This window comes from Equus asinus, chromosome 8, assembly GCF_041296235.1.
Source record: "Equus asinus isolate D_3611 breed Donkey chromosome 8, EquAss-T2T_v2, whole genome shotgun sequence".
Lineage (NCBI taxonomy): Eukaryota > Metazoa > Chordata > Mammalia > Perissodactyla > Equidae > Equus > Equus asinus.
This window is the reverse complement of record NC_091797.1, coordinates 55739441-55765814: the sequence shown is the minus strand read 5'-3', so window position 1 is coordinate 55765814 and position 26374 is coordinate 55739441. Positions and strand designations below refer to the sequence as shown.

Below are 26374 nucleotides of genomic sequence, written 5' to 3'. Positions count from 1 at the left end.
AGAATAAATCCCAAGACATCAACACCTAGGTTTACCATATTCAAACTGCAGGAGGTCAAAGAGGAAATCTTAAAATAAGCTAAAGAACAAAAAAAAGTTACCTATATGAAGAAGGATTAAGAATTACATCAGACTTCCATGCAAGCAGGAAGAGATTGGAGTGAAATATTTGAGTGTTGAAAGAAAAAGACTACCAACCTAGAATCAGTATATAGGGAAATCATCTTTCAAAAGATAAGGACAAATAAGCACTTTATCAGACAAACAAAAACTAAGGGAATTTGTTGCCAACAGACCTACCATGCAAGAAATATTAAAAGAAGTTCTTCACACAGAAGGACAAGACATAGGTGAGAAGCTCAGATCTACATAAAGAAAAAAGTCAGAGAAGAAATAAAGATTAAGAAAAATCTTTTATTTTTCTTATTCTGAACTGATCTTAGATAACCGTTCAAAACAGTAACAGTTACAATGAATTGGATGATTATAGGTTATGGATGAGTGAAGTGAGTGAGAGCAATATCATAAGAGATGGGAGGAATCTGTTAAAAAGCACCTGCACTACCCATAAAGTGGTAAAGTGTTATATGAAAACGGACGTATATTAGTTGAAAATGTCTACTGCAAACTAGGCAACTACCAATAAAATTTTTAAAAGAAATATAATTGATATCTTAAGATAGGAGAGAAAAATGCCATCATAAAAAATGTTCAATTAAAACCAGAGAAGGAAGAAAACAAGATTAAAAAAAAAAAGCAACAAGGAACAAATGCAGTGAATAGAAAAGTTACAAATAAGGTTGGTATCAACTCAATTACAACAACAGTCAATGTGAAAGGTCTAAATACACTAATTAAAAGACAAACTGACAGATGGGATAAAAACAAGACCCAAGTATATGTCGTCTACAAGAAACCCACTTTAAATAGAAAGACAGATAGATGAAAAGTGAACCGATGGAGAAGGATATAACATGTTAACACTAATCAAAAGAAAGCTGGACTAGCTATATTAATTTCAAACCAGACTTCAGAACAAGGAAAATTATCAGGGATAAAGAGGAGTGTTAAAAAACCATAAAGCATCAATTCTTGAATAAGACAAAGCAATCCTTAATGTTTATACACCTAACAACAAAGTGTCAAAAGAAGTGAAGCAAAAACTGATAGAACACCCAGAAAAAAACAGTTAAACTCACTATCATAACTGGAGACACCAACAAATCTGCATCAATAATTGGCAGGTACAGCAGGCAGAAAACCCATAAAGACACAAACTCAACAGTACCATCAATCAACTGGATTTCACTAACAGTTACAGAATACTTCAACCAATAACAGCAGAATATACATTCACTCAAGCTCACAAAAACATTCACTAGGACAGACAACATTCTGGTCCATGAGACACACCTTAAATTTTAAAAACTGAAATAATACAATGTATTCTCTCAGACGAACACGGAATTAAACTAGAATCAATAAAAGATTGCTGAAAAGTTCCAAGTATTTGGAGATTAAACATCACATTTCTAAATAACAAATGGGTCACAAAAGAATTTTCAAGAGAAATTTTCAAATATTTTAGACTAAATGAAAATGAAAATACAACTTATCAACACTTGTGGGATGCAGCAAAAAAGTGCTTAGAGGGAAATTTATAGCACTTAATGTTATCATGATCTAAAATCAATAATTCAAGTTTCTACCTTAGGAAACTAGGAAATAAAAAATATGTATCAACCTAGAGCAAGCAGAAGAAAAGAAGTAATAAACATTAGAGCAGAAATCTATGAAATTAAAAACAAGAAAATCAACACAACTAAAAGCTGGTTCTTTGAAAAGATCAACAAAACTGATGAAGTTCTAGCCAAGCTAATCAAGAAAAAAAAGAGAATAGGTACAAATTATTAATATCAGAATGAAAGAAATCAGCAATTACTATTATCAGTAATAATATCACTACTGATCCGATGGACATTAAAAGGAGAAAAAGGAATATTATGAAGAACTCTATGCCCACAAATTTAATAATTTATATAAAAGGACCAATTCCTTGAAAGACATAATCTACCGGGGCCAGTCCGGTGGCGCAGCGGTTAAGTTCGCACATTCCGCATCTCAGCGGCCTGGGGTTCGCCAGTTCGGATCCCGGGTGTGGACACGGCACCTCTTGGCACACCATGCTGTGGTAGGCGTCCCACATATAAAGTAGAGGAAGATGGGCACGGATGTTAGCTCAGGGCCAGCCTTCCTCAGCGAAAAGAGGAGGACTACAGTAGTTAGCTCAGGGCTAATCTTCCTCAAAAAAATTAGAAAAAAAAAAAAGAAAGAGATAATCTACCAAGAGTCACAACAGGAGAAACAGATAATCTGAATATGCCTCTATATATTAAAGAAATTGAATCAATAACTAAAATTCCAAAAAGGAAAACACCAGGCTCAGATAGCTTAAGTGGTGAATTCTACAAACCATTTCAGGAAGAAATGATACAACTGTCTACAATCCGTTCCAGAAAATACAAGCAGAGGGAACACTTCCTAAGTCACTCTATGAGGCCAGTATTACCCTAATACTAAAATCAGATAAAGAGATTACACGAAAGGAAAACTAGAAACCAAGATCTCTCATGAATATAGATGTAAAAAGCCCCATAACAAACTATCAGCATATCAAACCCAAAAACGTACAAAAAGAATTAAACACTACAACCAACTGGAATTTATTACAGGTATGCAAAGCTGGTACAACATTTGAAAATCAATTAATATAATCCATTTCATCAACAGGCTAAAAAAGAAAAATCATATGATCATAACAGATGCAGAAAAAGCACCTGACAAAATCTAACCCACTCATTCATAAACTCTCAGTAAACTAGGAATAGAGGGGAACTTCCCCATCTCACCAAAGAACATCTACAAAATACCTACAGCTTAATGGTGAGAAACTAGATGCTTTCCCCCTAAGATTGGGAACAAGGCAAAGATGTCTCCTATCACCCCTTGCATACAACATCAAAATTGAAGTTCTAAATGCAATGTGACAAGAAAAAGAAATTAAAGGTATACAGATTGGGAAGGAAGAAATAAAACTGTCTTTGTTTGCAGCTGACAAGAATGTCTAGGTAGAAAATCCCAAAGAATTGACAAAACACTCCTGGAACTAATAAGCAATTATAGCAAGGTTGCAGGATGCAAAGTTAATATGCAAAAGGCAACAGCTTTCTATTTACTAGCAATGAACAACTGGAATTTGAAATTAAAAACACACCACCATTTATATTAGCACCAAGAAAAAGGAAATACTTAGGTATAAATCTAACAAAATATGTACAAGATTTATATGATGAAAACTACAAAACTGATGGAAAAAATCATAGAACTAAATAAATGGAGAGAGAGTTCATGTTCAGGGACAAGATGACTCACTATTGTTAAGATGCTGGTTCTTCCCAACTTGATCTACTTACACAACATAATCCCAATCAAATTCCACGCAAGTTATTTTATGGATTTCAACAAACTGATTCTAAAGTTTATACGAAAGGCAAAAGATTCAGAATAGCAAACACAACATTGAAGAAGGAGAACAGAGCTGCAGAATTGACACTACCCAACTTCAAGACATAAAATAAAGCTACAGAACTCAAGACCACATGATACTGGCAAAAGAGGAGACAAACAGATCAATGGAACAAAACAGAAAGCTCAGAAATAATATAGTCAACTGATCTTTAACAAAGACAACTCAATGGAGAAAAGAGAGTCTTTTCAACAAATAATACCGAACAACTGGACATCCATTTGCAAACATGAATCTACACACAGATCTTACACCTTTCAAAAATAAACTCCAAATGGATCATAAAACTAAATGTAAAACAAAAAACTATAAAATGTCTAGAACATAATATGAAAAATTTAAGTGACTTGAGTTCAGTGATGACGTTTTAGATACAAAACCAAAAGCAAGATCTGTGAAAGAAAAATGGGTAAGTTTGACTTCATTAAAATTAAAAACTTCTGCTCTTCCAAAGACAATGTTAAGAGTATGAAGACAAGACACACACGGGGAGAAAGTATTTGCAAAACACATATCTCAGAAAGGACTTGTATCCAAAATATACAAATTTGTCTTAAAACTCAACAATAAGGAAACAAACAACTCAATTAAAAAGTTGGCAAAAGCTCTGAATAGATACTTCACCAAAGAAGATCTACAAACGGCAAATAAACATATGAAAAGATGCTTAACATCATGTCATAAGGGAATTTCAAATTAAACAAAAATGAGATACCACTACACACCTATTATAATGGTTAAAATCCAAAAAAACTGACATACCAATTGCTAGTGAGGATGTGGAGCAACAGGAACATTCGTTCATTGCTGGTGGGAGTGCAAAATGGTATGTATGGCCACTTTGGAAGACATTTGGCAGTTTCTTACAAAGTTAAACATAGTCTTACCATAGGATCCAGCAATCATGCTCCTAGGCATCTACCCAAATAAGCTGAAAACCTATGTCCATACGGACAGCTGCACAGGAATATTTATGACACCTTTATTCATAACTGTAAAAAACGGGAAGTAGGGGCTGACCCAGTGGCATAATGGTTAAGTTTGAGCACTCCATTTCAGGTGGCCCGGGGTTCGCAGGTTCAGATCCCAGGTGCAGACCTACATATGTAGTTCATCAAGCCATGCTATGGTGGTGTCCCACATAAAGAACAGAGGAAGACTGGCACAGATGTTAGCTCAGGGACAATCTTCCTCAAGCAAAAAAGAGGAAGATTGGCAACAGATGTTAGCTCAGGGCCAAACTTCCTCACCAAAAGAACCCCAAAAACTGGAAGTAACCAAGATGTCCCTCAATAGGTAAATGGATAAACTGTGGGATATCCATACAATGGATTATTCAGTGATAAAAAGAAACAACCTATTAAGCCATGAAAAGACATAGAGGAATCTCAGATGGATATTGCTAAGCGAAGGAAGCCAGTGTGAAAGGCTACAAACCATATGATTCTAATTATATCAGATTTTACCTCTAGAAAAGGTAAAATTATGGAAACAGTAGAAAGATCAGTAGTTGTCATGCATTTGGAGATGGAAGGTAAAGGTGGGAGGGATGAACAGGAGAACCACAAGGGATTTTCAGGGCAATGAAACTATTCTGTACAATGCTGTAATGGTGGATACATGACATTATGCATTTACCAAAACCCATAAAATGCACAACACAAAGAGTGAACCCTAATATAATCATGGACTTTAGTTAATAATAATGTGTCAATATTGGTTCATCAATTATAATAAACGTACCACACTAATGCAAGATGTTAATGGGGAAACTGGGGGAGAGAGGGGATACATGGGAACTCTCTGTACTATCTGCCTAATTTTTCTGCAAATCTAAAACTGTTCTAAAAAACAAAGTCCATTAACTAGGAGAAAAAAAAATCTTAAACAAATATAAAGGGCAAGCAACTTAGGAGAAATATTCCAGAATACATAATAAAGAGGAGTAATATCCTTAACACATAGCATGCTTAAAAATACTGTGAAAAAAAGCTTCACAAAAAAAACTTGTTTGCAAATCTTTACCATCGCTGTACCCAAAATCGACATACACTGGAAACAACCCCAAATCCTTCAACTGGTGAAGGCCTGAATAAATGAAGGCACATCCTTACAGTGGAATACTACTCAGTAATAAAAAGCAATGGCCTATTGTTACAAGCATCAACGTGGATTAATCTTGAATGTATTATGTGAAATCAAAGAAGTCAGTCTCAAAGGTTACATACTACACAATTCTATTCATATGTCATTTTTGAAAAAGAAAACCCAGGGGGACGGGGATGTTAGGAGTCGGCAGTGGGGGAGATTAATGAAGGGCATTCCCTTTCAGGGAGGTTTGGGGAGTGATGAAATTGTTCTGTATCTTGATCGCGACAGTGGCTGCAGGACTCTATACATTTGTCAAAATTCGTAGGACTGTCAGACCAAAAAAAGGTGAATTTTACTGTATGTTAACTAAAAATAAAATTTAAAAAAGGAAATACTCCAATAAAAAAATGGGTAATATTTGAATAGTTACTTCAGGAAAAAAAATAATAATCCCACAAATGAAAATAAACATGAAAAATATTCGATCTCACTAGTAATCAAAGAAATTCTCCTTAAAATGGCAAACCATTTTTCACTTCATGTATCCTAATAAAAATAATCATTGATATACGCAAAAATAGATACAAGAATGTTCAACGCAGTACCATTTATGTTATTTAAAAACCTGGGCTAACAACAAAGAACAGGTAATAAATCACTGTATATGCACAGACTAAATTACGTAGCACTTGTGCCCCCTCTCAGGAAGGCCCCACACGGGCCCTGTCTACTAAGCAAACTCGATGGCTAGAGAAAGAGATGGCTCTACAACAGAGAAGCCATCAAACTCTGGCCAGGCCCTGCTAGAATCCACAAAGCCTTGAAAACAAAACAAACCTATGTGGTCATTATAAATGCTGCTATAAAAATAGTATTTAATAAAATGTAAAGATATAAGCAATAATGGGGGGCCAGCATGTTATAAAACAGCTTGTTCATTTGTTAGAAATGTAAAGTGTTCCAAAAGGGTAAATATGGAGGGTAGATATGAACCTTTCAAGTGAAATAATTCAACTTTTAGCAGTTTCAAAAAGACTAGTAAGCTAGACATTTCTGTCCCATAGGAGTGGAGTTAGCTTTCAAATTACAAGATAATTCATTTAACTAGTGCCTTATTTAAAACTCATAATCAATTTTATGAATGAGATTTTTATTTATTTATTTTTTTTGGAGGAAGATTAGCCCTGAGCTAACATCTGCCACCAGTCCTCCTCTTTTTTTGCTGAGGAAGACTGGCCCTGAGCTAACATCCGAGCCCATGTTCCTGTACTTTATACATGGGACGCTTGACAAGCAATGCATAGGTCCACATCTGGGATTCGAACTGGCGAACCCCAGGACGCCAAACTGGAACATGCGAACTTAACTACTGCGCCACGAAGCCAGGCCCTCAATGAGATTTCTTAACACAAGTGTTAACAAATTTCAGAAATAAAGAAAATTTCAAATTATGCGAAAAGTTAGCTGCTCAGTAAGCATTCATGTAATGGGCATAACATATCAGATTCTTTGCTTGATGTTTTATTTTAAAATTTCAAATTCTGAATGGTTTCTTCATGTTACTCGAGGTACAAGAGGGATCTTTTTGTCTTACAGGACTTGAAAACTACTTAATATCTTCTAAAACAAAATGTTTTATTTCTGCCAAATGGCATCATGAATATAATGAAATAAGACTCTAAAATTAAGAGCTCTAAAAGATAACTGCTGTTGCAAGATACACAGGTGTATGTATACCTATCTATTTCTATATAGAAACTCCAGACAATTATCTGTAACTCACAAGCCACCAATCTTAAACATTTAAAAAAGATGTGAACATACACCCATTTCTTCTTTATGTGGAAGAAAAAACATGTAGCTACTTTTAACCATCAAAAGTGAACCACTGATCACCAACTGGTGATTCATACACTCGTGCTATAAAATTAAACCAAAACCATTTCAACAAAAGTTACAGATGCTCCTGTGAAAATATTTCAATCAGGTTTTTTAAAAGATGCATATTTCAGGATTAAAAGGGAAAAAAATCACTAATCAAAAGGTTTAAGAACTTATTTAAAAAGCAAACAAAAAGAAAGCAATTGTCTAGAAAGCTAAGGTTCTGAAAGATTATGATGAGCACATCAGAAATTATAAATCAGAGTAAACATAAAATTTCCCTTGGCCACCATACCAGTCGTGCGTTCTATTTTCTGTATTTTATATGAAGTGTTGACATCTTAAAAAGCTTGCTGGCCAGGGAGAGACTGCCCCTCGCAAGGCTGGCCCTTTCTGAGAGAAAGCAAAGGACTTGGCCGGGAGCATGTCTCTCATACACAAACCAACCAACTGCAAGTCCACAGACCCAGCCATCTCCTTGTCTGCCTCCTTCACACACACCAGCCGATATTTCCCCTGACTTAAATCATCCCAGGGTCAGGTACTAGACAACTAGAGACCACTCCTATATGCCAAAGCCCACCAGAACTATTCAAATTAGCCACTTCTAAGCTGTTTACCCTGCCCTGCCTTGCTTTCCTCTCAGAAACCCCAAAAAAGGCTCTGGCCTAGGCCTTCCCCTCACGCCTGTCTTCTGTCACGTGACCAGAACCTGGTGCTTCCCCTGTTACCCTGTGTGGCATGTGTGACTCCCTCTTTGGGACCTGTGAGTATAATAAACTTCCTTCCAAGCCTGCTCCGTTTCCTCTTGTGGCTGCAACAACTTGATCATACCATATCCAATATGTATATTCTTAGAACAGCCACTACTAATACACAAAAGAAATAAAAGAATATGCATATCCAAAACATTACAAATTAAGCACTAACCATTAGTTGATTATCTGAGCCAAAAGAATTGAGTAAAAAATTTACAAGCGAAATAAGAGATAGTGGAAATTCTTTTTCTCAATAATATTATTCAAACCTACAGCATTTTGATTTCTTGTCTGTGGTACAAAATTCCATTTCAATCCTAATTCTACACTGACAGCAAAGCAGCTACTTCTCTCTCTCCACACTGCACCACTCCTCCCCTACTTCTCCCAAAGAACCACAGACAAAAACTGACAGGCTCTACTTCTTGCGTCTGGAAAGTCCACAATAAAATATATCAACCCTTCACGGTTGTGTATTTCTCCCATTACCTCTCAAAGGGCTGTATAAATACACAATACCTTAAATTAAGGCCTGGCTATGTTTATGAAGATGGTGTTCAAGGACCTATTCATTTATCCTGTCTTTTAAGTCATAATTAAGACAATAAAAGTCTAGGACCAACAAAAGCAGAATACTAGTTTGAGAGTCCCTCTAATAACTCTGTATCAAAGAATCTCATCTGTAGTTAATTATAACAGCAGCAACAAATAAACATAACTTGGTTTCTTAACTTCTTAAAGTAGGTTGTTGTGTTAAATGCAGGGTAAGGAAAAGAATTTATCACATTATATGTATAAAACACATCCTACTTTTCACCTCATAAGCACTAAATTATTTATAACTCTAATAAAGTGGAATTTTTGGTTAATAAATTAATTCTTTATATTGCAATCTATATTTAAAATCGTCTGATTTGTCAGCATGTCTCACAAAATTGATAAACAATGAAGAGCAGCAATTTCAACTCATGCAAATAAGTCAGTAAGAAACTGCCTCATATTTCAATTTTATTATTTAAGGCCAGACATAAAGGTGAACACCAAGATATACTCAAGTATCGATTCTTTAAAGAAAAATATTTTGAGCATCCAAGCAAAAGACCAAATTTCTTATAAGCAAAAAAAAAAAAAAAAAAAAGGCACAAGAAGTGCAAGAAGCTCACAAGAAACTGTGAGCCAGGGATTTTATATCCAACCAAACCTTCAGATACACAAGGTATACACCATCACAAATAGTTCCGAATCAAGGACTTCAATACTGTTCCCACGAGCTCTTCCCGAGATCTCTAGTAAAGAATGAGCTTCAACGAAAAACCTCTAAGAAAAGCTTTGGGGTAAGGTCTGGTGGTGAGTAATAAACATATGAAATTCAGAACTAACACTAAATGATGAGGTAATAGAGTTGTGTATGCAAATGTGATGTGCTTTTACAATATACAGATATAAACAATTACATAAAATGGAGAAAGGAGGAATTTACCAAAAAGGAACGAACTATTAATACACCTACCTAGATGAATCTCAAATGCACCATGCTAAGTGAAAAAACTCATAGTCAAAAGGTTACATTTATATGACATTTCCACTTATGTGACATTCTGGTTTTGAAAGGAAAAACCACAAGACTATGAAACAGATCACTGGCTGGCAGGAGATAGGGGTGGGAAAAGGATTCGATTATAAAGGGACAAGAGAGGGGATTTGGGGAGGTGAGGAAACTGTTCTATGTCTCAGTTGTTATAGTTGTCACATGACTCTATGCATTTGTCAAAACTCACCCAACTCTATACAAAAAAGTGAATTTTACTGCATGTAAATCAATAATAAATTTTTAAATGCCGAAAAAAAAAAGATGCTAGGGAAGAGGGAAGGGAAGGTGAAGAAGAGGTTACTAGCTAAGTCCATTACTGCTCACAATAGAGAATATCTTTAAAAGAGGGAACTACAGAGTATAAAAGTAACTTTTTTTTAAGATTTTTTTTTTTTTTTCCTTTTTCTCCCCAAAGCCCCCTGGTACATAGTTGTATTTTTTTAGTTGTGGGTCCTTCTAGTTGTGGCTTGTGGGATGCCACCTCAGCATGGCCTGATGAGCAGTGCCATGTCTGCACCCAGGATCCGAACCGGCAAAACCCCGGGCCACCGAAGTGGAGCATGTGAACTTAACCACTCGGCCACAGGGCTGGCCCCAAAAGTAACTTTCTAAATGTAAAAATATACTAAGTTCCCCCTCAAAAAAGCAAAGAAAATAGACTACATCATAAAAACAAAATTGAAAAGTGACAAAGATGGTTAAAGTTTCCTTTCACTCCTATCTCCAGCTAACCACTGCCCTCATCTAGAAGCAGCTGGTGTCAGCAGTTACTCGTGGTATCTGTTCAGGGCTTTCTATGGCATACTTGCTTCTATTTTCAAAAGGAAATAAAGCAAAGATAAACCAAGAACTAATAAAGGTCACCTGCACAAGAGAAGACCACAAGGATGAAGTGAGCCTTCTGTGAAATACTTTCTTGTACATTTTAATTCTGGAACAATGTAAATGTTTTATGTAAGAAAACAAAAATCAAAGAACAATCCCTAAAAACAAAAGATGAATTTAAATAAGTGAAAGTAATAATATGTCAAGTTGGTGGCAGAAACACAGAGAAAAGAATTACTTCAAGTAACTTTAAAGGACAGTATTTTGACTACCTTTCCCTAGTGGGATACAGTCTAAAGATAAAAAAAACTGTAAAGAAATCATATAGTACTCAATAATCTTTTTATTTATTTTTATAAATTCTTTTCATTTACTTTTAAATACCACTGATATTTTTTTCCAGTATTTCAACCTAGAAATGTGTAGTGATGTTCTAGGACAAAGCAAATAAAAAATTATGTCAATAACATTAGAAACAAAGATTTTCAGAGTAACAAAAGAGATACAAGTGTAAAATTAGAGAATTTAAGTAAAATAATCTGGAAACTGCAATTTTGAAATGCATTAAAAAATAAGATGGATTAATGATGGACAGATATGAGATAGAGCAAATATAGCAACATCCTAACTCTCAAATCTAGGCGGCGGTATATGGGTGTTCACTGCATTAACTCTTCTGTATGTCTGAAAATCTGGAGAGGAAAACTGCTCAGATCTGTACTATCTAAATAACAAAGAGAGAACCACCGGGATGAACATCTCATTTTAAACACTTCAACCACTCGTCCTGCAAAACCTACCCAAATCACCAAATCATCCACGAAAAGGTCTAGGATCTTTTCTCCCTTTGGAACATTCAGTTTCACCTAACATGATCCCAGCAGTAAACAAACAGCAAGTATTCAACATATCTGAGATAAAGACAGTCACGCATGGCTTAACGATGGGGATACATTCTGAGAAACGTGTCACTAGGCAATTTCATCACTGTGTGACCATCACAGAGTATATTTACACAAACCTAGATGGTATAGCCTACTACACACCTAGGCTACATGGTACTAATCTTATGGGACCACTGTTGTGTATGTGGTCCAACGTTGATGGAAATGTTGTCACAGGGGCACATGACTGTAAATAGTCTGGTTACCAGTTGTTTTTCTGGTTCTGAAAAACTGAAATATGATTTCAAACAATACAGTCATTATGACAAAGCTATAAACCATAAAGCAATATTGAAAGATTATGAGTATCCTCAAAACATTATTAAAATGGGGTTTTCCCTTTGAATTTTTAATTAAACTCATTAATGTGAAAGTATAAGTAGTGGTACACGTGAGAATAATATATTTTAAAAATATCTTTTAGGTGACTCACATACATCTTGAACCAATTGTTTTTTCTTAGACGGATGCTAAAATTTGAATAGAGAAAAAAAGGCTGGGAGAATATACCTCAAAATGTCAACCATAGTTTAGTATGGGTAGTAGGATTGCAGAAACTTTTACAAATAGTTACACTTTTTTCTGTTTCACAAGATTTGTTTGTTTGATTTCCTCTTTTGCATTAAGAACACACCACTTTATAACTGGGAAAAAAAGTTCTTAAAAAAATCCAGGGGCCAGCCCTGTGGCCGAGCGGTTAAGTTCACGCGCTCCGCTGCGGCAGCCCAGGGTTTCGCCGGTTCAGATCCTGGGCGCGGACATGGCACCGCTGGTCAGGCCACGTTGAGGTGGTGTCCCACATGCCACAACTAGAAGGACCTGCAACTAAGACATACAACTATGTACGGGGGGGTTTTGGGGAGACAAAACAGGAAAAAGAAAAAAAGAAGATTGGCAACAGTTGTTAGCTCAGGTGCCAATCTTTAAAAAAAAAAAAAATCCACAAGCTGGGTATAAAATAACTGGTGGAGTAAGGGGTATGGGTGATTTGGGATTTCAACTATACTGAAGATAACTACCTCAAGAATAAGCTAAGAAAGGCGATAGTTACACATCTCTAGATCACTTTCCCCACATTCACTGCGCACTCCATTAAATAACATTTTCCTCACCACCAAAAATGCAGCTCCCACCGTCTTTGGTGGTTTTAAAACGTAGGTAAAGAAGAATCGAAAATCCAACACTTGCTTTATCCTCTCCATAAATACCAAGTACCTTCACTCTGCACAAGGCACAGAGCTGGGGACATACAGAAGAAAAGACTCTGTCCCTACCCACCTCCATGTGGTCCACACGCTTATCCAGCATCTGTTTTGTGCCTGGCCATTGTTCTATGCACTGAGGATACAGCATGAAACCACCAAAACGGACCGAAGATCCCTTCTGCTTCTCTTCACCTAAGCTGTTCTTCACTGCTACATCCTCTATGGCATCTTCAGCAACTCCACCACATCTCTTCTTCAATCTCACTAAAAACAGCAACATACAAATCTCTCCATTTTGTCTGAGTTTATCAGCTCCTTACTAATTTCATTTCTTCTGTATCCAGGCTGAATAAGTGTCCATTTAAATATTCCCTCACCAGTAACCTCAACTACTACAACTGTTCTTCCCATCTGCCTAACCTCTAATTTCCCATCCTGCATCAATCCACAATTCGGTCTTCCCCCTAAGCAGCTCAGTACACAGAGAAAAAGGATATTATGTATGTAAACTGCCATCACAACAAATTTATGGTTTAAATCTCATGGTTCCTCAGTACTTTCACTTCCCTGACCAATGAACATTTACTAAGTAGCTATCTACACGTGGGACAGCACAGAATAGCTATGAAAAAGACAACAGTCGGCGCTGTCATGGAGTCGACACTCTAACAGGGAAGACAGATCTTAAACAAGTAATTATGAATATGATGAAATGCTATGAAGCAGTGCTAAGGAAGCAGGTAACAGAGGATCCTAACCTAGTTTAGAGGTGGAAAGGCTGTCAAGACAGGCTTCCCTAAGTAGAGATGTTCCAATCAATTCCATACTCCATCCCACCTTCCTAATTTATATTTAAATCCCCAACTCCACTCCCTTAGCAAAGGAACTCACCTCCTCAGTCTTCCCTGGGACTCACTAGTGATTCCCTCTCCTCAATTTATACATATGACCAAGTTTCTCCCATGCAAACGGAGTTGGACTCATCTTTCTGGAGAGTAATTTGGCCACTGCATCACAAATCTTAAAAATGTGCATACCCTTTCTTCTGATCCAACAATTCTACTTTAAAACATCCTTCCTAAGGAAACAGAGATAGATTTCATGCATAAACATTATTTATAATAGTGAAAAGGGTTAGAAACAACTTAATAGGAGAAAAGCTACAGATGTGCCCTAACAAATATATGACAGACTATGTTGCAGCTGAAAAACAAAACAAAAAGAAAAAAGATGTTGAGCGCTTTTAATCTTACAAGAAAAGGCTTATAACTACCCAAGAAATACATAGTAATAAATATGTATAAGTAAATCAATAATAAAAACAGGATGTAAAAATCTCTAAGAGTTTAACTGTGCTTAAAACATACAAAAGCGTGGGAGTGATGTCAGCAACATGGCCACAGGAGCTCACCGGGACTCTCTCCCCTCCAAATTACAACCAAAAAGAGCAACTGCTTTCCAACCAAAAAAACAATCCTAATAACACAGATCGTCAGAGACCCACAGCAGCCAAACGATGGAGGGCAGAGAGGTTGGAGCCACCCTCGGAGGAGCTGGAACGGGGTAGGAGAGAACTTCGTTCCCTCCCCTAGAGACTGGGATTGCTGTGGCAGGCGAGGGAAGGAGCAGGGGAGAGGCCACGCATCCAGAGATGTCCAGGACTCCTGCCACACGTGGAGTGGAAACCCTCTAATGGGGGAAAGCTTTCCGTGGGGGAACCCCATCAAGCCAGGGCCCTGGGAGACCACAGAGCAAGAGTTGATCCGAATCCAGGTCAGGACGCAAGAGAAAGTGACCCTCCTCCCCCAACCCACACTGCACACCCGCCATCGGGCTGAAGGCGGAGGGCTCAGAACGTGCGGCTCTCGACCCCCATCTAGTGGCAACAGGATGTAACTGCAACTGAATAATAGCATTATGTGCAAAAACCACTCCTCTACCATCCAGCAATTTATAAAAGTTCCAGTCCACAAGGAAAACAATAAAAACACAGAAGTATGCCCTGAGAACTTGGAAATACATAAACTAAGTGAAAATGAGTTCAAAATAGCTATCATCAAAATACTCAATGAGGTGAAGGGAAATATAGAGAAACAATTCAACGAGTTCTGGAGTTACTTCACAAAAGAGATTGAAACTATAAAGAAGAATCAATCAGAAATACTAGAGATGAAAAATACAATGGATCAGATAAAACACAACGTGGATTCCCTGAATGCCCGTGTAGACACCACAGAGGAGCAAATTAGCATAATCGAAGACAGACAGGCTGAATGGCTCCAGACAGAGGAAGAAAGAGAACTAAGAATTAAAAAAAAATGAAGAAAATCTCTGAGAAATAGCTGACTCAATGAGAAAAATGCAACTTACGAATAATCAGAATTCCTGAGGGCATTGAAAAGGAAAATGGAGAAGAAAGTGTGCTCAACAAAATAATAGAAGAGAACTTCCCAAATCTAGGGATTGAGGGAGAAATGCGTGTGGAGGAAGCTTTCAGATTGCCTAGATTTGTCAATGTAAAAAGACCTACTGCAAGGCATATAGTAGTAAAAATGGCAAAAATGAATGACAAAGAAAGAATACTCAAGGCAGCAAGGCAGAAGAAAATAACCTACAAAGGAACCCCTATCAGACTTTCAGAGGATTCCTCTACAGAAACCTTACAAGCTAGGAGAGATTGGAGTGACATATTCAAAACTTTAAAGGATAAAAATCTTCAGCCAAGAATACTCTATCCAGCAAAAATATCCTTCAGATATGAGGGAGAAATTAAATCTTTTCCAGACAAACAAAAGCTAAGGGACTTCGTAGCCACAAGACCTCCACTACAAGAAATCCTCAAGGAGGCTCTCATACCTGAAAAAAGAAAAAAAGGCAGAAAGGGGTCACAAAACACAGAGTAGGGAAAAAAACAGATAGAATTGGAACAGGATAGCAAATATTCCACTATAGCATTAGGATAAAGGGAAGTAAATCATCAAAGCAAAGGCAATGTTATCACTCTAACCACAAACTCACAACACAAGTTGGAATAAGAGATGAAAATAATAATTTGGGAGGGGAGGAGGAAAGGGACTGAAACAGTCTAGGCTAAGTAAGTAAGAGACCACCAGAAAATGGACTATGTTATACACGAGATTCTGAACACAAACTTCAGGGTAGCCACTAAACTAAAAAACAGAACAGAGACACAAAACATAAATACAGAAAAATGTAAGAAACCCAGCATAAGAAATTGCAGAAGTCAATGGGGAGGCTAAAAGACACAGGACGAGAAACAAAGGAACACAGGAAAACTGGAAAACCAGCAACAGAATGACAGCATTAAGTCCACATGCATCAATAATCACTCTCAATGTGAATGGATTGAACTCTCCAATAAAAAGACAGAGAGTGGCAAAATGGATTAAAGAACAAGATCCAACAATTTGTTGCCTCCAGGAAACACACCTCAGCTCCAAGGACAAAAACAGGCTCAGAGTGAAGGGGTGGAAGACAATACTCCAAGCTAACAGCAAACAAAAAAAAGCAGGTGTCGCAATACTTAGACAAAACAGACTTCAAGATAAGGCAGGTAAAGAGAGACATAGAGGGACATATATATAATGATCAAAGGGACACTTCATCAAGAAGAAATGATGCTTACAAATATCTATGCACCCAACACAGGAGCACCAAAGTTCATAAAGCAACTATTAACAAACCTAAAAGACGATACCAAAAAGAACACAATAATAGTAGGGGACCTCAACACCCCACTCACATTAATGGACAGATCATCCAGACAGAAAATCAACAAAGAAACAGTGGAGCTAAATGAAAAGCTAAAACAGATGGACTTAATAGACATATATAGAACACTCCATCCAAAAACAGCAGAATACACGTTCTTCTCAAGCGCGCATGGAACATTCTCAAGGATAGACCATATGTTGGGAAACAAGGCAAGCCTCTACAAATTTAAAAAAATTGAAATAATAACAAGCATGTTCTCTGATCATACTGCTATAAAGCTAGAAATTAATTACAAGAAAAAAGCTGAGAAAGGCACAAGGATGTGGAGACTAAACAATATGCTATTGAACAAGCAATGGATCATTGAAGAAATTAAAGAAGAAATCAAAACATACCTGGAGACAAATGAAAATGATAACATGCCACACCAACTCATATGGGATACAGCAAAAGCTGTATTAAGAGGAAAATTCATCACAGGCACATATTAACAAACAAGAAAAATCCCAAACAAGCAATCTTAAACTACACCTAACTGAATTAGAGAAAGAAGAACAAACAAAGCCCAAAGTCAGCAGGAGGAGAGAAATAATAAAAATCAGAGCAGAAATAAATGCTATTGAAACAAAAAAGGCAGCAGAAAGGATCAATGAAACAAAGCGCTGGTTCTTTGAGAAGATAAATAAAATTGACAAACCCCTAGCCAGACTTACAAAGAAAAAATGAGACAAAGCTCAAATAAACAAAATCAGAAATGAAAGAGGAGAAATAACAACAGACCTCGCAGAAATACAACGGATTATAAGAGAATACTACAAAAAACTATATGCCACCAAAATGGATAACCTAGAGGAAATGGATAAATTCTTGGACTCCTACAATCTCCCAAAGCTTAGTCAAGAAGAAGCAGACAATTTGAACAGACCAATCACAAGGAAAGAGATTGAAGGAGTAATCAAAAGCATCCCAAAGAATAAAACCCCAAGACCAGATGGCTTTCCTGGGGAATTCTACCCAACTTTCAGAGAGGATTTAATACCTACCCTTTTCAAGCTATTCCAAAAAATTAGGGAGGATAGAACACTTCCTAACACATTCTACGAGGCCAACATCATGCTGATGCCAAAGCATGACAAGGACAGCATGAAAAAGGAGAACTACAGGCCAATATCGCACAATCCTTGACTTCAAAACATACTACAAAGCTATAGTAATCAAAACAGCATGGTACTGGTACAGAAACAGGTGCACAGATAAATGGAACAGAATTGAAAGCCAGAAATAAAACCACACATCTATGGACAGCTAATCTTCGACAAAAGAGCTGAGGGCATACAATGGAGAAAAGAAAGTCTTTTCAACAAATGGTGCTGGGAAAACTGGAAAGCCACATGTAAAAGAATGAAAATTGACCATTCTTTTTCACCATTCACAAAAATAAACTCTAAATGGATCAAAGACCTAAAGCTGAGACCTGAAACCATAAGGCTTCTAGAAGAAAATGTAGGCAATACACTCTTTGATATCAGTATTAAAAGGATCTTTTCGGACACCATGTCTTCTCAGACAAGGGAAACAATAGAAAGAATAAACAAATGGGACTTCATCAGACTAAAGAGCTTCTTCGAGGCAAAGGAAAACAGGATTGAAACAAAAAAACAACCAACTGGGAAAAAATATTTGTAAGTAATACATCCAACAAAGGGTTAATCTCCATAATATATAAAGAACTCACACAACTCAACAACAAAAAATCAAACAACCCAATCAAAAAATGGACAGGAGACATGAAAAGACACTTCTTCAAAGAAGATATACGGATGGCCAATAGGCACACGAAAAGATGTTCACGGTCGCTGTACATCAGGGAGATGCAAAGCAAAATTACACTAAGATATCACCTTACAACCATTAGAATGGCAAAAATAACCAAAACAAATAGTAACAAATGTTGGAGAGGTTGTGGAGAAAAAGGAACCCTCATACACTGCTGGTGGGAATGCAAACTGGTGCAGCCACTATGGAAAACAGTATGGAGATTCCTCAAAAAATTAAAAATAGAACTACCATACGATCCAGCTATCCCACTACTGAGTATCTATCCAAAGAGCTTGAAGTCAGCAATTCCGAAAGTCCCATGCACCCCTATGTTCACTGCAGCATCATTTACAATAGCCAAGACGTGGAAGCAACCTAAGTGCCCATCAACAGATGACTGGATAAAGAAGATGTGGTGTATATATATATATATATATATATATATATATATACACACACAATGGAATACTACTCAGCCATAAAAAAGAACAAAATCATCCTATTTGCAACAACATGGATGGACCTTGAGGGAATTATGTTAAGAGAAATAAGCCAGACAGAGAAGGACAATCTCTGTATGACTCCACTATATGAGGAATTTAAACATGTGGACAAAGAGAACAGATTATTGGCTACCAGGGGAAAGATGGGGTGGGGGGTGAGCACAAAGGGTGAAGTGGTGCATCTACAACACGACTGACAAACAATAATGTACAACTGAAATTTCACAAGATTGTAACCTACCATTAACTCAATAATAAATAATTTATAAATATATATATACACAAAAGTGTATATATAAAAACTAGAAAGAAACAAATTAGTAGCGATTATACAAGATTATAACTTTCTTCCCCATTTTTTCCATACCTTTGAAGCTTTGAATTGGCAGTGTATTATTTTTCTGAATGAATCAAGAATTATTGTTTCTCACAACAGCCACAGAGCTATGCAGTCCACTGGGTCCATTACTTCCATTCCTTACCTCTAACTGACACACTGCACCAGCTTCCACCCTAACTTTAAGGAAACTGCTGTAACAAGGATTAACAACCTCCTAAATGACAAACCAGTGGCCACTTCAGTTCTTTTAATTGACTTCCTTGGCTTCCAACACACAATACTCTCTAGTATCTTCCTTCTAGCTCTCTGATCATTCCTTCTCGGAATCTTTAGCTAGATTCTCTCCTCCTTATATCCCATAAAGATGGTGTGTCAAGTGTTCAGCCCAGGCCCTCTTCTCTTTTTTCACTACATACTTGGGTGATCACATCAATCCCCAGGGCTTCAACAACGTACATTCTGATGACTCCAAAATCCACCTACAGCTCAGCTCTCTCTCCTAAATCCCATTTATTTTTAGTCAAAGCCTTACTACTAATTAATCATCTAGATGTCCCACAGCAGGTCAAACACTGTATTGTTCCCATCGTCTGCAACTTCAAAACTCCACTTCCCTCCAGTATTTTTATTTTGTTTAGTCACAGCACCATCTATCTAATCAACTGTCCAAGCCAGAAACCTGGAAGTCACACTTCACTCTTTCTCTCTCCACAGCTACCCTTGCCACTCCCACTTCCTAATCAAGTTGTTTTTTTTTTTAACATCCTAAATAGCTAAGAAATCTACTTTCCTTGTGACCACGCTACACAGATTAAGCCCTCAATTTAAAATCATAATAGGCCAACTGGTCCTCTGATGTCCATCTCAGGCCTCTCTATTTTCCAAATTACCATCAGAGTAACCTCTCTAAAAGGCAAATCCAATTGTTATCATTCCCTTGCTTAAAAGGAGCACCTAAAAGACAAAGCGTAATACCCCTAGCAATCTAAGTCCCTTCAAGATCCTCTCTGGACACATTCCTCCCACAAACCTGGGGCTGCTCTTTCTCCATCAGCAACAGCAGCATCAGGTATGGGCACCAGCCACTCTAATAAGTACTTTAAGCAAATTATTTAATCTAATCCTATGAAGTTGGCACTATTATATCCATTTTATGGACGAGGAAACAAAGAGTCTGTTGAAAAGTACAGGCCACAGAACTAGTAAGTAGCAGAGCCAATATTCAAATGTCCACCTCTCCAATCCCAAAGAACTTCACTGTATTTCTTAGCAAAAGTACCTAATCAGCTTCCAAAACAGCTACTCATCTTTGAAAACTCTGCTTCTCTCTTGAGGGATCCCTGGGAAATTAGTCTAAGGGGGTAAATGGGTGGCTCAAGGACAAGGAAGTGAGAGAGACCGAAGTTTAACAGATGCAAGCAAGGTTTCTATGGAGGCTTCCCTGATCGCCACCCCATCTTTCAACAGAGTTGGTCACTTTTTCCACCATACTTCTTCCCTAGTTTGTTCATGTATCTGTTACTATACATATTTTATACTATATTTAATTATTTACTGACATGTTCATTTCCCTTACCTGTTAAGTTCTGGAGGGCAGGGGTCCTGTCTTTGCCAATCCATCCTTACAAATCTTAGATTCCTATGTATCTGGTACATAACAGATATCCAACAAATTAAACCTCCTCCTCCTCCTTTCCTTTCTTTTTAAGCTCTATCACAATCCATTCCTAAGAAACAGACTAATAACCTAACCCCTATCTCTCGCCGTCTTTCACAGTGCCATCACACACTGTATCCCCTCCCCACCCAGTACTCTATTTCTAAAACATATATCACTGCCCTACACAAAAAGACTGAAGGCTCCCTACTATCTACAGAATATTCCACCTTAGAACTATCAAGGCTCTCTAATATCTGATTCCATTCTTACCTCTGTAAACTCTTCACTATAATCCCTCAAGCCTCCAATCACATGGAGCCATATATCTCAGCCAAAGACACTATACAATTCCAATCCTCCCATGAGACTAGTCCAGCCATTTACCACAGTCTAGAATATTTTTCTCCAATAAAGCCTCTCAAATTCTTACTCATTTTATAAGGCCTATAAAATACCACTTCCTTTATAAATCTGTTTCCTTGAGCTAGAATTAATCATTCATACTCTCTCAGTCTCAAAGCACTTAGTACACTATGTCTTAATCTGGAGTTACTTGCACGTCTGCCCCTTGCCCTGCCCCACTGTACCCTCCAAACACTGAATGCGACATTCCTTAAGGGCAAGGATGCACATTCAGTTGACTCAATGCATTTATTCAGTTTCTACTGTCAGATTCTCTAGTAGGAAATACCCATAAGTCAGCAATGAATAAAATAATTTCTTACTTATCACTCAGCTGCTGACAATGTCTGACACATCGTACGTGTTCAGTACATATTTGTTAAGTTAATAAATATACTACTTACTTGTGTTTGTTCACATTTCCATCTGTGTTTCCATTTGCTGCTAATCAAAACTAAAAAAAAAAAGAGTTTCTAAAGCCTTCTAAAGCTAGATGGGAAGAAAGGCCTTTCTCTCTTTTCCATTCCCCCAAGAAATAATCCAGAAGATCAGTAGCACAGGAGGAACATTCTGAAGACTGAACTTTATTATCAGCAGAAGAATTTAGGAAGAGAACAGAGAGTCTGGATTGCTCACTGGTTTCTTCTGAATCACTGGCTGAGTGGCATCAATATTTTGTTGGAAGAGCTAAAAATACCACACATAATAAATTCTAATTCTAAAAATTTTCAAATAAAAAATTTATTATCTCTCACATTTAGAATTAACTGTATCTTCAATGCCTCTATTAGTATGCATAATTTAAAACTTGAATGAAATTCCTGAACTGAAAGTACATTCACGAGACAGAATGCTTTCAGAAATTCATCCTGACAGTCAGCAATCATTAACAAGAACACAAAGTAAATATTTACTCTCTAAATATGTCTCCTAAAAGAAGTTATGCAGATAAGGCGATTTAATTTTTTTGTTGCAAAATACATTAAAAATGTATTCTTAAACTAATCACAAAATTTAGACAGGCTATTTCGTCTTAAAAAATTAAGCTTATTTTTTGCTGAACATACACAAAAACTATTTTTAGTTTAAATGAAAACCCAAGGCAGAAAACAAAACATATTAGTTCTTTTACTCAATAAAAGGAAGTTCCTTCAAGCCTTATTTCTTAGGCGATAAAAAAATACAACAATCATCACAGTCATATTTCTAATTTTATACGGCAGACCCAGAAATAATGAATATCACTGATATATTAAGAGGCAATTCATATCCAACTCCTGCCATCTCATGGGAAAATTTGCTGCAATGACAATTTATCTTAAAAAACTGAGATCTTGGATCCAAGTATTTATTTATATGTCCTAATCTTGGATAAACATACTGTTTAAATGGAAACTCAATTTTAAATTAAGTATAAGAAACTCTCAGATGAGCATATTTCACTGCAAATGAAAGGTGACTAACAGCTGCTCTTTCTGGTCCATTCTTTACAAAGATGCTAGGAGTTTAGGAAGGAAGTTTTACATCTCTTGATACAGGTCAATACATCTCCAGAAAGACATTACTTGGCCAAAATTAGCACTATGACTTTCTTTTCTTCCAGACGTGAATTGTTCTTCCCTTCCAAGCATTGGGCTGGAACTACAATTCTGTTCAAAAAGTTTACCAGAGAGATAAATAAAATCTGACCAAAGAAATACAACAGTTTTCTCCAAGAATATACAGGAGGTAAGTACTGTTTCTCATTTATTCTTTCATATAAATGCTAGCCATAAATTAAGTACTGGAGTTACAGAAATATAAAATAGTCCCTTTTTTTTTTTTTTGAGGAAGATTAGCCCTGAGCTAACTGCTGCCAATCCTCCTCCTTTTGCTGAGGAAGACTGGCCCTGAGCTAACATCTGTGCCCATCTTCCTCTACTTTATACGTGGGACGCCTAACACAGCATGGCCTGCCAAGCGGTGCCACGTCTGCACCCGGGATCCGAACCAGTGAACCCTGGGCTGCAGGGAATCGTTAACATGCAAACTTAACCGCTGCGCCACCAGGCCGGCCCCTAAAATAGTCCCTTACCCTTGAATCTGTAGTGTGTATGCCACCAGTAAGCAGACAATTAAGACAGTGTAGATATTATAATTACAGTCTGTCCAAAATGTAAAGGAAGCATAGAAAAAAAGCACAATCCTATTTTGGAGAAGAGAAAGTGCCACAAAAAAGGTACCTTTAAACTAGGACTTGAAGAGTAATTAGTTAAGCTAGGCAAATGAGGAAAGGGATAAGAGAAGGTGAATGTGAGCAGGAAGGAAAGAGTCTGCATAGAATTAGAAATAGGAGCTAGCATGTACAGGCAGAGAACTACAAATAGGACCTTACGGTGTTACATAACTGCTGTTACCCAACGCATTATTCGCAGATGCTGATTCTGATGAGAAACAGGTTCTTGGGCGTATTTTCTAACCTAAAAAGTTCGTTCCATCCCTCTCTCCTGAGTCACTTTATGTTGATTTAACCCTGTTTAGCACCTACTTCCTATTTTCTGGGGCTTATTTCTCCAAGTCTAAGCTTGCAGAAAAGTGGAAATGGAGATTAACTGGAAGCCTCGGTTAGAGCTTCCACAGCTCAGGAAAGAGCTCAGGAAAGGAAAGGACCTTGAATTTAATTGGAGTAAATGACAAAATGAGAAATGCCCAAAGAAACATTCCGTTCAATTTAGCTGTCATTCAGTATTAAGTATATCTGTAAGTCATTTCTGAACCACCTCCACAGTCACTGACAAGTGATTAATTTAAAAATCAAAATAAGGGAACTATCGAATTTGTTAAAAAAAAAAAAAGTAGGTAAGAATTAAGGATTCTTCAACATTATTAGTCATTAGGGAAATGCAAATTAAAACCACAACAAAAAACCACTAGATATCTATTATAATGGCTAAATATTTAAAACAAAAAAACCTGACAATACGAAATGCCATTGAGGAGGCAGAGCAACAGAAACTCTCATACACTGCTGGTGGGAATGAAAACTAGTACGGCCACTTTGCAGAACAATTTGGCAGTTTCTTATAAAGTTAAAAATGCATTTAACATAAGATCCAGCAATCCTACTCCTAAATATTTATCCAAGTGAAATGAAAACTCATGTTTATACAAAAAACTGTACATAAATGCTTGTAGTGCCTATATTCCTAATTGCCAAACACTGGCAACAACTCAGCTGCCCTTTCACTGAAGCATGGATAAGGAAACTGGTTGGTTCATCCACACGATCAGCAGTAAAAAGGACTGATCTACCAACACAGGCAACAACAAGGATGAAGCTCAAAATGCATTACACTAAAAGAAAGACGCCAGACTTAAAAGGCTACATACTGTATGATTTCATTTATATACCATTCTAGAAACAGCAAACTGTAACAGAAAACCAATCAGTGGTTGCCAGGCACTCGTGATGGAGAAAGGTTGTATACAAAAGGGTATGGAAGAATTTGGGGTGGTGATGGAAGTATTCTATATATCGATTGTGGTGGTGGTTACATGGCTGTACACATCTGTCAAAACTCACAGACCTGCACACTAAAAATGACAAATTTTGCTATATGCAAAATATACCTAATTTTAAAAATGAAAGGAAAAAAAGAATGAGGGATCCTGGTAACAAAGAGAGGAGACTGAAAAATTACAAAGGAGTTAGTCACATCATGAAGGACCCTGCTAAGAAGATTTAGATTTTATCCTCAAAGCAACAGGTGTACCAAATGATCTCAGGAAGGGGACAGACACAATTCAGTCCCGTATTAGAAAGAACACTGACAACAGTTATAGACTGCAGTAAGAGCAAAACAGGGAGCAACTGGGAGACAAAGAACCAACCACTTTAGAAATATAGGGGACAAATTACCAAGACCTGACCAAGGCAGAGGCTGTAGAGATGGACAAAGTTAAAAGCAGGAACTTCTCAATCTAGCAATAGTGAAACCACTAACCAAGCTGGTGTTGAGACAAACATTTTTAAACAAGCTAAATTTAAATGCCTGTGGGACATTCAAATGCAAATATCTGGTTAGACATATTGGTCTAGAGCTCAAGGGAATAATCTGAGATATAGCTTTAGATTTGAGACTCATCAGGATGTTTGTAGCCATGAAAATACAAGGTGAAGATCGTGCAAAGATAGAAATGTAGAGTGAAAGGTAAAGAGAACCCTGGGAACCATCCTGAGCAACACCAGCATTATGGGGTTGATGACATAATTAGAAGTATAGAAGAACCGGCTTACTGAGTGAGTACGCAGCAGTAGAGTTAGAAATGGTTACAATCACGTGCCTATTTCAATCTGAGGTCTCTCAACCACCTTATCTTCAGCTTCTCTGATTTTATCTTTGGCTTGATCACCCTGAGAAAACTGAGGCAGTTAAATAAAAAGTTATCGTTGAATGCCAAGGTTTCACTTCCTACTTTCCATATTGTTGACATTGAGAAGATTTAGCAAATAAAGTAAGAGGAATAATCTATTGAATACACTTATTTTGTCAAACACAGAAGCAGCACTAAGAGGGGGTTAAATGATTCACTTCAAATACAGGTCAATTTACTCACACAGTCCAATAACTTTATCTTGATACCTGGATAAATGACTCGATGGATGCTTTAAAGGATCTCTGATGCCACGATGAAGTTATCAGGAAATACCATAGGACACATCCATTGATTCTAGGTAATGAGTTCTCAACCAGAGATATGCACCAAAATTCCCTAGGAAGCTTCCTCAAAATGCCTATCTTGCCCAAAGCTCTACTTCTGAAAATACTGATTTAGGAACTTCTGGGGTTAGGTCCAAACTACCATAATTTTTAATAGTCCCATAAGTGATTCTGATGTACAGACACACTCACTACACACTGATCCCAAGCTGAAAAGCAATGATAGAAAAGTTGGTTCCAGATCTATATGGAGCTCTCAGTTAGAAGCTTCTAAACCGCATCTTAATCCTTGGGCATCACCTCCAATTGAGAGCGTACAAACATACATTCTCTGA

The 26374-nt window shown here is 37.1% G+C and overlaps 1 protein-coding gene across 1 annotated transcript in view; it reads right to left on the bottom strand.

Moving 5' to 3' along the window:
- RANBP9 (RAN binding protein 9) overlaps positions 1 to 26374 on the bottom strand; it is a 92788-nt gene that overhangs the window by 52401 nt on the left and 14013 nt on the right. The gene's annotated exons all lie outside the window — the stretch shown is intronic.